Here is a 13004-nt window from a genome sequence, read left to right as displayed (position 1 = left end):
GGCAATAACACCTAGATTTGTATTTGATTCTGTAACTGGAGACTGTAGTCTACCCAAGTTGACACAACAAACAGACAATCACAGGCTAGATGCAGTGGCTCATACCTGTAATCCTACAGTTTGGGAAGCAGAGGCAGGAGGATGGCTTGAGGCCAGGCATTCAAGACCAGCCTGGGCAACAAAACGAGACCCCATTTCTACAAAAAATTTTTAAAAAATAACTTAGCTGAGTATGGTGGCCTGTGCCTGTAGTTGCAGCTACTTGGGAAGCTGAGGCAGTAGGATTGCTTGAGCCCTGGAGTTCAAGGCTGCCGTGAGCTGTGATCACTGCACTCCAGCTGCCTAGGTGACAGAATAAGACCCTCTTTCTGAAAAAAAAAAGAAGAAGAAGAAAATTAAGACCATCATAAATAGCGTTTGGAAATAAGACTGTTTCTGAGTAGAAGTGCTTCTAGATAAAAAAAAAAAAAAAAAAAAAAAAAAAAAAAAAAAAAAAAAAAAAAAAAAATCCCGTACGCCTTAGGAACTGGATTCTTTATATAGAAACCACAGATGTCATGGTCTGGGGGATCTGGTGATATTCTTATGTACGTAAACCCATTCATTTATTTAGTTATTCAACAAATTTCATTGCATACTTACTATTTGCTAGTCTCTGTAGTAAGTGCTGACACTATAGGAACATGATCCTTACCCTTGAAGGCCCACAGACTAGTAGGAGAGATAGAGACACTGTGAGTTCCAATACCTTGTGGCAAACGGTAGTTCAGTTGAGCCTCTAAACCTAGTTGTGAAATTAAGGAAGAGGCACTTAAACAGAATCTAGACTTAAGCCCAGGGGGATGCAGCATTTAGAGATGAAGAGAAGGGGTGGAAGAAAAGTCATCATAGTGATAATCCCAGCCCCAGACCATGCTGACCCCCATGGAGCTGGTGCTGAAGTGGTCAAACATATTGTAAAGGGCCAACTCAGGGAAGACTCTCCCAGGTCACTCCTACTTTACGTGTTTTTTAGCCTTGCTGTTAATGGTATGTCCACAGCGCCCTCAGCCTAGCCTCTAGGACTTCATGGAGGTGCTGCTTCAGCCAGAGGTGGGTTTGCTGCCAAGACTGAGAACCTGCACATGGTCCAGGTGCTCAGAGCAATGGGTTTCTCTTCCCATCTCAGCTTGGCCAGTTCATCTGCTTCCCTTCAGAACATCTACCCCCTTTACCCATGTTTTTCCTCCCTTGATGTTTTTCCTCCCTTGAACTCCTTTCAAGTAATCAGGCATGTACACTGGTCATCTGCACTATTCGTTAGCCTGGGAAACTATTCTTTTTCAAAATGGATTAAGCAATGTCTTCCCTACCTCCATCTCAGGACAGTGAGGGTAAATGAAGCCCACTGTGAAGCTCCTTAGAACTGGTACTGCCACACAAATGTAAAGTACAGGTTGGGTATTGCCATCATCTGTCTGTCTCTATATCTATCCATCCATCCATGCTGTCTAATCACTCCTAAGCTGTGTGTCACGGAAGGATAGAAATCATTGTTGAATCTATAATACCTAGTACAGTTTCTACAGCTTTTGCACAAAGCAATTGTTCATTAATTTTCTAGTGAAGACAATGATAATGAGACCATCTGAGGGTTTGGGAGACAGATCATTGCAAACAGCTACACCACTGATGCTAGAATTCCTAGAATGTCCCATCTCCTGCCTCTGGCTAATTGCTTCTTTGAGACTCAGTTTAACACACCATCTTTGCTAAGAAAGCCTTCTGTCCTCAGTACCTTAGTACCAGTACTCATGTCTGAGGTGAGTACCTTCTCCTGCTACCGTAGAATCCTCTGCACACTTTGGTCATTTCTCTTACTGTGGTGGATTTTGTCTCTTGACATGAAGGGAAGTTCTATGAAATGAGGGATTATGTTCTAATAATATTTATCAGCATGGCTCAATTCCTGGCACAATGCAAGAATGCCATAAATAATAAATTAGTAGTATGATATGTATTCCCTTGATTTTTGTCTTAATATTAGCCTCATGCCATATAGACTGTTGTGTAGAGGAAATATTACTTAGATAGGTGCTTAAAAATTTCTTCTGTGGCCTTGTCAAATGGGGAGAAAAAATGAAGTCAGGAGGTCTGGGTTGAGTTTTTGACCCTATATTTTCTTAGAGAAGATATGATTCCAAGCATTGTGCTTCTTTGAAGCTTCTCTTGAGCAGATGTTGTGGGTTTTACTCAGACTGTGTCCCTCACAGGGGCTGGACACCTAGGAGGTTAGCATCAAACAGGGACAGCAAAATGCACCAACACCCAAGGAACTTCTAAAGGGTTACTAGTAGAGTAAATATTATCCTTCCATATGTGTTAGTTTGTTTGTTTTTTAAACCTCAGAGTGTTCATGTGTGTCCACAATATTGTGGACTCTTTAAAAGGAGTCAGAATGTCAGAATTTGTTTTTGAATGTCTTGTTTCTAGCACAGAATAAGCACTCGGTAAATATTTACTGATTTATATTAATATATCTGTCAAGCATGTAACTTCAAGTTTGGGACAAGGTTCTGATTTTATTGCCCCTAGTTATTGATCCATTTCTCCACTAGACCATTTCTTTTTGCTCTGAGGTGCCTGGCAACGTGATCCCACAGCACACACATGGAATAGCCTGGCCAGGTTACCTCTTTAGACAGTGAGTCAGAAAGACAAAGGCAAAGGAATTCTGAGTCATGCATTCCAGGGAGGACATACACAGCAAGGTAACTCATTTTTAATAATGGGCTCAGAATTATGAATTAAAGCATTAACTAACACCCTGCGGTGTCCTGGAATGTGACCACCAAAAAGCCATTGCCATAGGGGCAGGTCTGGGTTGGTTCAGCAACTTTCAAATGCCAGCTGGACTACAGGAAGAGTTTGTTGCATTAAGTAATTTATGGGGTGCTACGAAGTTCCTTAAGCTATTATTAAAAACATGCAAACTCCTCCTTGGTTAGACCTCTAGTAAGTCAGACTTCTAACTAAGCAGAACTGATAGGCCTGTCTTTTGATGTTTAACGAGTTCTGCAGCAGATGTGAGATGTGATGGACAGGGCTGTGGTGGTGATTTACTGGTCATGAAACAGAATGATGAGAGCACTCTCCTGAAAAAAAGAAAATGTAGCCAAAGGATAGGTTCCCCCCAGCCCCCCACAACCCCCGGCCTTCCTCTCCCACCAATCCCTTCCCCTTCTTTCTTTCTGCATGTGTTTTTGATTTCCTTACCCTCCTGCCTCTCAAGACTGGGATCATTTCCATTCAGGCACACACAGAACACTGCAAACTAATTAGCCTTGGATACAGCCACAGGAAGTCAGGCTGCCAAATCCTCTTTCCCCCACAATTCCTCAACTTTCCGAGCCTGCCTCAGGCCCATGGCCTTGCACTGGGCCTCTCTGTATAAGTTGCCAGTTCTAATTTTGCAATTTCCCTTCACCTTATCGAATATGCCCCAAGCCTGCCAGTGGATGGGGAGGGAAAGGCTTTGGAGTCAGTCTTGTCCTCTGGACTTTTTCCACTAGCCCCTTCTCTGCTTTCTCCCTACAATTAGGGAGACTTGTTTGGATACAGTTTCAGTGTTGACTTGTTAATCTGACCTTTGTTAATGCTTTTTAAAGGAGAGCATTGCCCACAATGCAAGAAGCTTGGGAGAGTTCCCCACTAGGCTCTTCCATCCCACTCACATCCCCAGCTCCCAGGGGCCCTGTACCTCTGACTTTTCATAAAGGTTAAACTATTTTCCCACAAACTGTAGATGTCAGCCCTTCCCTAACTGATTTAGCTTGAGAGTCCTTCACACTTACTGGAATAGGGTGTGAAAGGAAGACGGGGAGAAGAGAGAGGGCTGAGAGGTGGAGAGTTGATAGCCTGGGCTCTGGGACCCATACAGGGGAGGCATGGCGTGTGGGCTCCTCATAAGGGGCACCGCTCTATGGAAGCCCTGAATTAGAGGCAGTCAGTGGTAGCTCTCAGGTCAGATCTAAGCCACAAAATAGAAAATTGGTTGCCAACATTTAAAAATCAGAAGATTTCACATAAAAATCCAAATTGCTTGCTTCCTAGAAGAAAATTAGATCTGGCAACACTGAATCAACATTCAGGCTTGCATGATACAATTGGCTGAAGCTGAGTAGATCCTCCATCCTAGAAGTGGAGCATAAACTCTCCAGGTCACTAAAGTCCCCACTCCCCGCTATTGTCTTACTTGATATTACCTACCTGGCTCATGAAAACATTTGAATTTGCCACTTTTGCTCTAAATGGAGAAAGGGAAATTTAATATTGAATCGTAAGATACTTGGTAGGCTAGAAAGTATGACTTTTCCTCTTTTCTATATCATTCAATCACATCAATGTACATACCATGTTAAAGTAATTGCCTGTTGAGTTCTTGGGCTTCCTTCCCTATTAGATTGTGAGCTTGCTGAAGGCAGGGGCCTTGGCTGTCTTGTTCATCATTATACCCCCAATGCTTTGCAGAGTGCTTAGGCATTCAACACATTTTTTTTGACAGTTTCTTGATTTGTTTTCTCATTCATCAAACTTTATTGAATATTTCATGCATTGTGCTAGGTATCATGAAACATGTTCATGATATCATGTGACATGTTCCTCAGTGAGTTCAGAGAGCAGAAAATAAGATGTGCATAAAAGGCACAGAATTCAAGAAGTACCAAAAAATGTGTTTTTGTAAAGCAAGTTCTATGGGTGAGCTTCTCGGAGAAGGATGCATTTGAGTAGGCTTTATAGGATGGGTAGGATTTGGTACGGTATTCACTTATTTTTTTTAACCACGTCCTTTATCTCACCTGTGCATTACAGGGCCCATTTTTTATCTCCAATTTTTATCTCTCCCAATCTGCCAGTGACTGAATTAAATTAATTTCTAATAGTTGTTAAATGGCTTTGTTGCTGTGTGGTGGAGGCCAGATACTATGGAAAGCCATGAGCTCCCGCCCACATTGTGGTAAGCCTAGCAGAATAGAAATAGATGCATAATAAATACTTCCCATGATAATGGGGAAGATTATCAAAAGTCTTGATAATGATAATAATGAAATAGCTTGGGCAGAAGGCGAAAACATTAAATGTACCAAATATGAAATGCAAAGCAGAAAAATCATCCTGTTTTCATGAGCTTCAATGAAAGAGGTGTGCACTGTCACCTAAGCACTCCATGGGGTGCTTTTCTGGACCTATTGCCACCTACAGCGGCACCTAACACCTAAGCTATGTTAGGTAGCAGAGCTCACCCAATCCTTGTGAATCAAAGAAGTCCTCTTGGGCTCTCAGTTCAGTACTTGGAATTCCCTTTTCTAGAAGCCTGTTCACTGTAACCATCATTTGCCATTCAGATGGGAATAATCTCATGGCACCTTTGTTCATCGGGCCTTGCTCCAGAGAGGCAGGAAAACTATGGTCAGGAGTGTTACAGGGAGGGGAAGGTACTTAACCAGGAATACTTCAAAGAAAGTAAATCTATGCCTAACATGTTTTCTTTTACACAAATTACATAGCACTTGAATTATGTTACTACTGATATAGTGTCATCAAATATATGCTTAAATTATGATCAAATCATGATGGGTGTCATTAGTAAAATACCACTAAAGGGAAAGTATTTGAAAGTTCAGTATTAGTTCAGTAGAAATTAGTATACACAGTTAATGGCAAAATGCTCATTCCAGGAGCCCTATAGAAAGATATCTGCAATAGTCATTATCAGTACAATCTTAGACCTCTTAAAAAAATCTGAAATTATAAATTACATATATATAATAACAGTATAGCTATGCTAACTATAAAATGAAAACCTTAACTCCAAAGAGGCTTGAGTTTTCACATTAGATATTTAGTCATCTACTTAAATTGTCGATAGGAAACACTTGACATCTATGTTGTGACTCAACCCTCCCATACCCATTACAGACATTTCTAATCGATCACAGAGCTTGTTCCTATGGTACTAAGAGTTGTCCCTCAAAGACTTTTCAGATTATATTGGCTTCATATGCTTTAAATTTGCGTTGTATGGTTAATTTGAATGTGATGATACTTTCAATATATTCCTGCTGGCAAGCTGGGTTTTTTAATAATTTTAATTTGCTAAGATCTTCAGATCTGAAATTTTGGAAAGGGCTCCACTTGTTGAATAGTATGCTTGAATACTTCTGTGTTTACAGTAGATGGGAGAGAATCTCAGCATATTTTTCTTCTGGTTTTCATGTGGTCAATGATATCATTATGGCACCCATGGTGGATGGGGCAAATGTTTACAAACAGCCATAAGAGCTGCGTTGCTTTACAAATATTACAAATGTTTATAAATTTGAGAGCTTCAGAGATAGCACAAGTCTATGAATGAATGCTCAAAGAAAACTTAAGAAACAAAGATTTTTCAGCACTGTGCTCAGACTGCCACTCCCAACTACTGAACTTAACATTCAAGTTGAAACTTATTTTCCATGCATAATCTAGATCTTCACAAAAACAAAATATTTCTGAAGATATATTTCAGGTCACATCAAAGAGTACTTGTAGAGTAGTTCACAGCTCACCTGCATTATTCAATTTAATCCACCTAGTATCCCTGAATGAAAGATATTAAAATTCCTGTTTTACAGATAAGGACACTGAGATTTGAAGGATGATATTAAAGAAAGATGGATATTTTACTGCAAGTTAGTTGTCTGGTCTCAGAGCCAATAGAGACTTGATTACATGTGACAACTCCAAATTGTCAGGTTATACCAGGATTTATACAGCAGAATTTCTTAGATACATCTTACCCCTCACTCTCTTCCCAATTTTACTCTGGTTTTTAGAATCAATCTCTCTCTTTTTGCTTAACCATTATTCCTCTTTCTTCTTCCTCTTTTCCCACTGAAGTGTGCTCTGTAGCTCTACAGATTATAGCACAAGACTCCATCTCAAAAAAAAAAGACTTCTCAAGTGAAGAGGTAGAGCCCTTGCCCAGCCCAAGCCACCAGCACTCAGCTATCTCGGGAAGACAGTTGAGTCCTCACTCTGGTTAAAGCCACTCAAGCTGACAATCCATATTCAATAAAGATCTGTGTCTCTGGAATCTTTGATCAGAAGGATTCTGATACAATGCAAATAATTGGTCCAATTTGTCTTCTGGTTCCCAAAGAAGATCAGGTAGAATGACCAACTTGAAATTAGCCAAAAAATCTCATCTCTAATTACAAGAGCAATTTGGCATTTAGTGATCTATCCCAGCATTAGTTCACAAAAGACCCTTCTATGTGTGCTGCACAATAAGATATGATGTAACAAGCTTGGATTCCATAGCACATAGTATTGAAGAAGGACTACATAAAGCAAGTTGCTGAGAAGGGGTTAACAGCGGTGCAGGTATTACTTTGAAACATATCATTCCAATAATTGATACAAGCATTAGAGGATTCTCTCTCTTTCTCTCCCTCTAGCCTAAATAATTTTCAAAAGGCATCAACCCTTAAGATACCATCAATTTTCTTGCCCTGGTATTTGAAATGGGGTACCTCCACAGCTTCTCAGTACAGGTTTTCTAAAGTTTCCATGGTATTCAACCACCAAATAAAAATTCAGGAGAATACCGTTGTCAAAACCATTGTCACTCTAATAAAAATATATGTTAAATACATGTGCTTTTGATTCAGATCTTAAATTGTGAAGTAGATTGGATCTACATAGGTCAAGCTGAGCCACAGCCCAATGATTTTTGACCTGTGTATAATCTATATGATTCAAGTTTTCACAATCTTTTGTAGATAACTTGAGGGCTGCACTTTAGCAATGGTGAAAATTGGACTTGAGAATCTACATATCTGAAATTCTTCAAAACCTAGGAATGACTTTTGAGATGTATCTAATTTCTAATCTCATATGATCATAGTGCAGAAATAAAATCTTCTAAGGAGTTATGTTGATTATGAGAAAGTGCTTCTGTGTGTTCTCCTCAAACTATGTGTTCTTAGTCTCCCCAGAGAACCATGAAATCTGCTTATTTCTTATGTAGTCAAAGAATTATCATGAAATTCTACTCACTGGGCAGGAACTTTGTGCTCCATACCTTCTTTCAGTTACAATTCACTGTTAACATACAATAAATAAATAAATAACTGAAATATGCATTTTCACTACATCATTCATTGTAATAATTGTCATCACCTTCTATAGACTTCTTTGCCTGTGATTAATGACAAGTTGAGGTGCTGATTTGGACACTAGCATAGGGAATCTGGGTGACATTTGGCTAAATGTACTTGGATTAGGAGACTCCTGAGTAGTGAGACCAAAACCCAAAGATAATTGTTAATAGTTTATTATTAAATAGAAAAGCATTCCATTATTGGTGTTCAATCACTGAAATCTTCCCTATAAATTTTATAAAATTAATCAGGGAAGAAGGGAGGGAGATAAACAAAAATAAACAAGCTTGCAGCACATTCTGCATTACTCATGAGGGCAACCTGCCCTCGGATCTGCTTCCTTACAGTTGTTTGGTGCCTACTGTGCTAGAATCAGGTAGACCCTAGATTATAGTTTTCCCGAACTGTTCTATAGATAATGACTTGAACATTATGAAACATTACATTTTCCCCTTGAGATATTCCTTCAGATTCTGTGTACTGATGAAACTACTGACTCAGCTGGTCTGAAGGATCCCAAGAGGAGCTGACTCACCAAACAATGCAGTTTCCACATCCTAATGTTTTCATCCCTGCTTGCCCCAACCAATCAACAGCCTCAAGTTTCCAGCCCCTCATCCTCCATAATCTGCTTAAAACCTCAGCCAAGCACTCCTCATGGAGATGGATTTGAGAGTCTCCTTCCACCTCCTTGTGCAGTGCCCTGGGATGGTTAAACTCTTTTTCTACTGCAAATCCTGCTGTCTCAGCATATTTAATCTGTTACTGCACAGGGGGCATATGAATCTGTTGGTCCTATAACATCATCAGTAAAGCAACTATAGAGTACTGACCTAGAACAGCTACTTCCTTTTTCCTATTATCCCTTTATATCTTACATGATTATATTCTAAGAATGCCCTCTATTATTGAGGAATAAAACCATACACAGGCATATTGGACACACCTGGCTCAACATTTCTTAAACTGTTTACTCTAATAAAAATGTTATCAAGATGGAAAAGATTTTAGTTCAATTTATTCTGAAGTGGAGCAGAAAACCATCTATATGCATGTTACCATCCCTGACAGCTCAGCCTTTTTTTTTTTTTTTCTTTTTTTGAGATGGAGTCTGGCTCTGTCTCCCAGGCTGGAGTGCAGTGGCAGTGTGATCTTGGCTCAAAGCAATCTCTGTCTCCCAGATTCAAGCGATTCTTCTGCCTCAGCCTCCTGAGTAGCTGGGACTACAGGTGCATGCCTCTGCACCTGGCTAATTTTTGTATTTTTAGTAGAGATGAAGGTTTCACCATGTTGGCCAGGCTGGTCTTGAACTCCTGACCTCAAGTGATCCACCCACCTTGGCCTGCCAAAGCACTTGGATTGCAGGCCTGAGACACCGCGCCTGGCCTACAGCTCAGCCTTTCTTACTTCACACCCTGCAATGACTCCCAAAACACCTCTCTGGAACAGTTTGGTCTCCATAAGGCATAGTTTGAGGAGCAGTAAATAGAAAAAATGACCTCTAAAGTTTTTTCCTTGTTGATACCATGTGGGTTAATATGGACCTGGAGGACAAACCTCTTAGAGGTGCAAAGTGGAGTGGTACTATCACCAACTCCAGTCAACTAGTTCTTAGTCAACAGAGCAAGACTGGGGAGAAGGGTCCAGTCAAGGAGCACGGAAACCTATTCCAGCAACAGGAGGTCCACTGACCCTCCACTACAGCCCCACCCCTGCACCCACGGTGTGCAAAACACCTAGTCAAACCACTAGGTGGAGCCAAAATCTTTGAAAAAGATGCGTGCTGAGGTCTCTGGAAGCGTGTGTAACCTTTGCATGAGAACTGGGTTCCTTGATAGGTTAAAAAGGAAAAAAAAAAGGAGAGAGCATTCTGTAATGTCATGAGTCTATATTGGTTTCCTCCTGCCCAGAGATTACTTCTCAATTTTATCTAAGCCCTTTGTAAAATTTTGAAGTAAAAGGCCTCAGTATTTAAGATACTGATTGGGTCCTACCGCCATCTCTAGAGTTCTTGTAGTGTCCGGTTCAGATGCTGGTTTAATAGAGACATCACTCCACAGGCAGAATGTGTGTAAGCAGACCTGGAGATGACCAAATCCAACTATCTCAAAGTGACCATCTAACCTCAGCTGAAGCATCTCTACGTATATGGAGTCACCAGCACTCGAAGCAACCCATTTCCTTTTCTGCCACATATGTTTATCACACAATTCTTGCTTTCTATCAAGCCAAAATTTGTTTCCCTGTATCTCCCACTTTTTGTTTCTGGGTCTAATCTCTATATTGTAGGGAATTAGTCTAGTCATCTTAATAACAGTCCTTCAAGCATTCAAACAGCCACCATTGTCCCTGGGTATCTTCGGTTTTCTAAACCAAAATCTCTTCCTTATTTATTAGTTGTTCCCTTAAACAGACTATATTTTTTTTTATTGTGACACTAGAATCATCTTCATAGCAACAACTGATATAACATATCAAGGCATTTTTGTATTGGCTAAACAGCAGCAGAGGTAGTAAACACAGTGTCATCTTAATAATAGTTTAGTAGCTTTAGATGACTGGAATGCAAGAGACATAGAGGAACCTTGAAAAATCAAGGCGGAGAGTATGGGAAATGGAGCTGGGAAAGGCAAATCAGGCCAGGATGGGAAAGGTCACATATTTCTCCTTTGCATTTATCTGTCATCCACCCATCTTTCCTTTAATTCTACCAACAAATATTTATTGAGCAATCGGCACTGTAATAAGCCCTGGGAAGAAAATAGTGAGCAAAACAGACATAGTTCTTGACTGTAGGCAACATGCATTCTAGTAGAGAAAAAATAGACATTAATCAATAAAATCATATGAGTATATATTTATAAATGGCAGCAAGTTCTAGGAAATAAAAATGTAGGCATCTATGAAGGAATGCAATGGAGGGCTGATCAAGTTGGGCATGGAATGTTCAGGGAAGGCCTTCCTGGAGGAAGGACCATTTCAGCTGAGATGTAAAGGAAAAGAAGTTAGTTATTAGGCAAAGAGGAGGTGGACAGGGTCAGATGGAGGAAAGCATTCCAGACCAAAGGAACAGCATGTACAAAGATCCTAAGGTAGAGAAACTAAAGGAGTGCCAAGATACCCTGAGGATAAAGATGAGGGTAAAATTGGTAAGAAATGAAGTTAGACAGGGGCAAGGTTAGGGGACATTGAAGGCCAAGCTAAGCAGTTTAATCTTTATTTCATGAACAGCTAGAAGCCATTAAGGGAGTATTATCATGTCCAGAGATGGTGGCTTACCCTATAATCCCAGCACTTTTTGAGACGGAGGTGGGAAGATCACTTGAGGCCAAGAGTTTGAGTCCAGCCTCAGAAACATAGACTCTATCTCTACAAAAATAAACATTTTTCAAAAGAAATATATTTTTTAAAAGCCCAGGCACAGTGGCTCACGCCTGTAATCCCAGCACTTTGGGAGGCTGAGGCAGGAAGATCCCTTGAGTCCAGAAGTTCAAGACCAGACTGGCAACATAATGAGACCCTGTCTCTACAAAAAATTTAAAAATTAGCCAGGTGCAGTGGTGTGCACCTCTAGTCCCAGCTATTTGGGAGGCTGAGGCAGGAGAATCCCTTGATTCCAGGAGTTAGAGGTTACAGTGAGCTATAATCATGCCATGGCACTCCACCCTGGGTGACAGAGCTAGACCCTGTCTCTTAAAAAAATAATAATAAAGTATTTTCATAAGGTTTTTGTAGTAAGAGACATGACTAGATGTATACTTAGAAAAATGCTGTGGCCATAGGTGTAGGAGGTTGAACCAAGGACACACTTGGCACAGGGCTGACTGCTGGGGGTCAGGGAGTAGAATGAACCACGTGTGAGAAGAGGACGACTGAATGAAGAAGGTGACGGTGGGGAGTCATCACTTCAGAATGTACCAGTATGGAAGCTGGAGCAGCTACTATATTTATCTCATAGGACTGAAGGCCGGAAAGAGAAATAATTTAAATGACTTGCTCAAGGTCACATAGCTGGTTGGTGTAGCAGAAGAAGTGTGGGAACCCAGATCCAAACTAAATAACAGTCTACTAGTGATATGGTTTGGCTGTGTCCCCAACAAAATCTCATCTTGAATTGTAGTTCCCATAATCCCCTCATGTTGTGGGAGGGACCCGGTGGGAGGTAATTGAATCATGGGGGCAGTTACCCTCATGCTGCTGTTCTCATGATAGGGAGTGAGTTCTAACAAGATCTGATGGTTTTATAAGGAGCTTTTCCACCTTTTGCTGGGCACTTCTCCTTTCTGCCACTGTGTGAAGAAGGACACGTTTGCTTCCCCTTCAGCCGTGACTGCAAGTTTCTTGAGGCCTCCCCAGCCATGCTGAACTGTGAGTCAATTAAGCCTCTTTCCTTTATAAATTATGCAGTCTTAAGTATGTCTTTATTAGCAGCATGAGAATGGACTAACGTACCTAGTCATCCCACTGTTTTTTTTTCCTGGAAAAGAGATCTTGGGAGTATCAAGAATGGATAATAAGGTCTAACAATGGGTGGGCACGGTGACTCACGCCTGTAATCCCAGCACTTTGGGAGGCTGTGGTGGGCAGATCATGAGGTCAGGAGTTCAAGACCAGCCTGGCCAACGTGGTGAAACCCCGTCTCCACTAAAAATACAAAAATTATCTGGGCATGGTGGCGCATGCCTGTAATCCCAGCTACTCAGGAGGCTGAGGCAGGAGAATCACTTGAACCCGGGAGGCTGAGGTTGCAGTGAGCCAAGATCGCACCACTGCACTCCAGCCTGGGTGACAGAGCGAGACTCTGTGTCAAAATAATAATAA

At 40.9% G+C, this 13004-nt stretch overlaps 1 long non-coding RNA gene across 1 annotated transcript in view; it reads left to right on the top strand.

Annotated features, from left to right (window-relative positions):
• The window catches only part of LOC112135741 (uncharacterized), a 145478-nt gene extending 132899 nt beyond the window's left edge, over window positions 1–12579 (top strand). The window contains exon 4 of the long non-coding RNA XR_010141674.1: window positions 12432–12579. This is a non-coding gene — a long non-coding RNA (uncharacterized LOC112135741). The remainder of the gene's footprint in view (window positions 1–12431) is intronic.
• Window positions 12580–13004: the final 425 nt, after the last annotated feature.

Source organism: Pongo abelii, chromosome 1 (genome assembly GCF_028885655.2).
Source record: "Pongo abelii isolate AG06213 chromosome 1, NHGRI_mPonAbe1-v2.0_pri, whole genome shotgun sequence".
NCBI lineage: Eukaryota > Metazoa > Chordata > Mammalia > Primates > Hominidae > Pongo > Pongo abelii.
The sequence above is the reverse complement of the archived record's forward strand: the minus strand, read 5'-3'. Positions and strand labels throughout refer to the sequence as shown.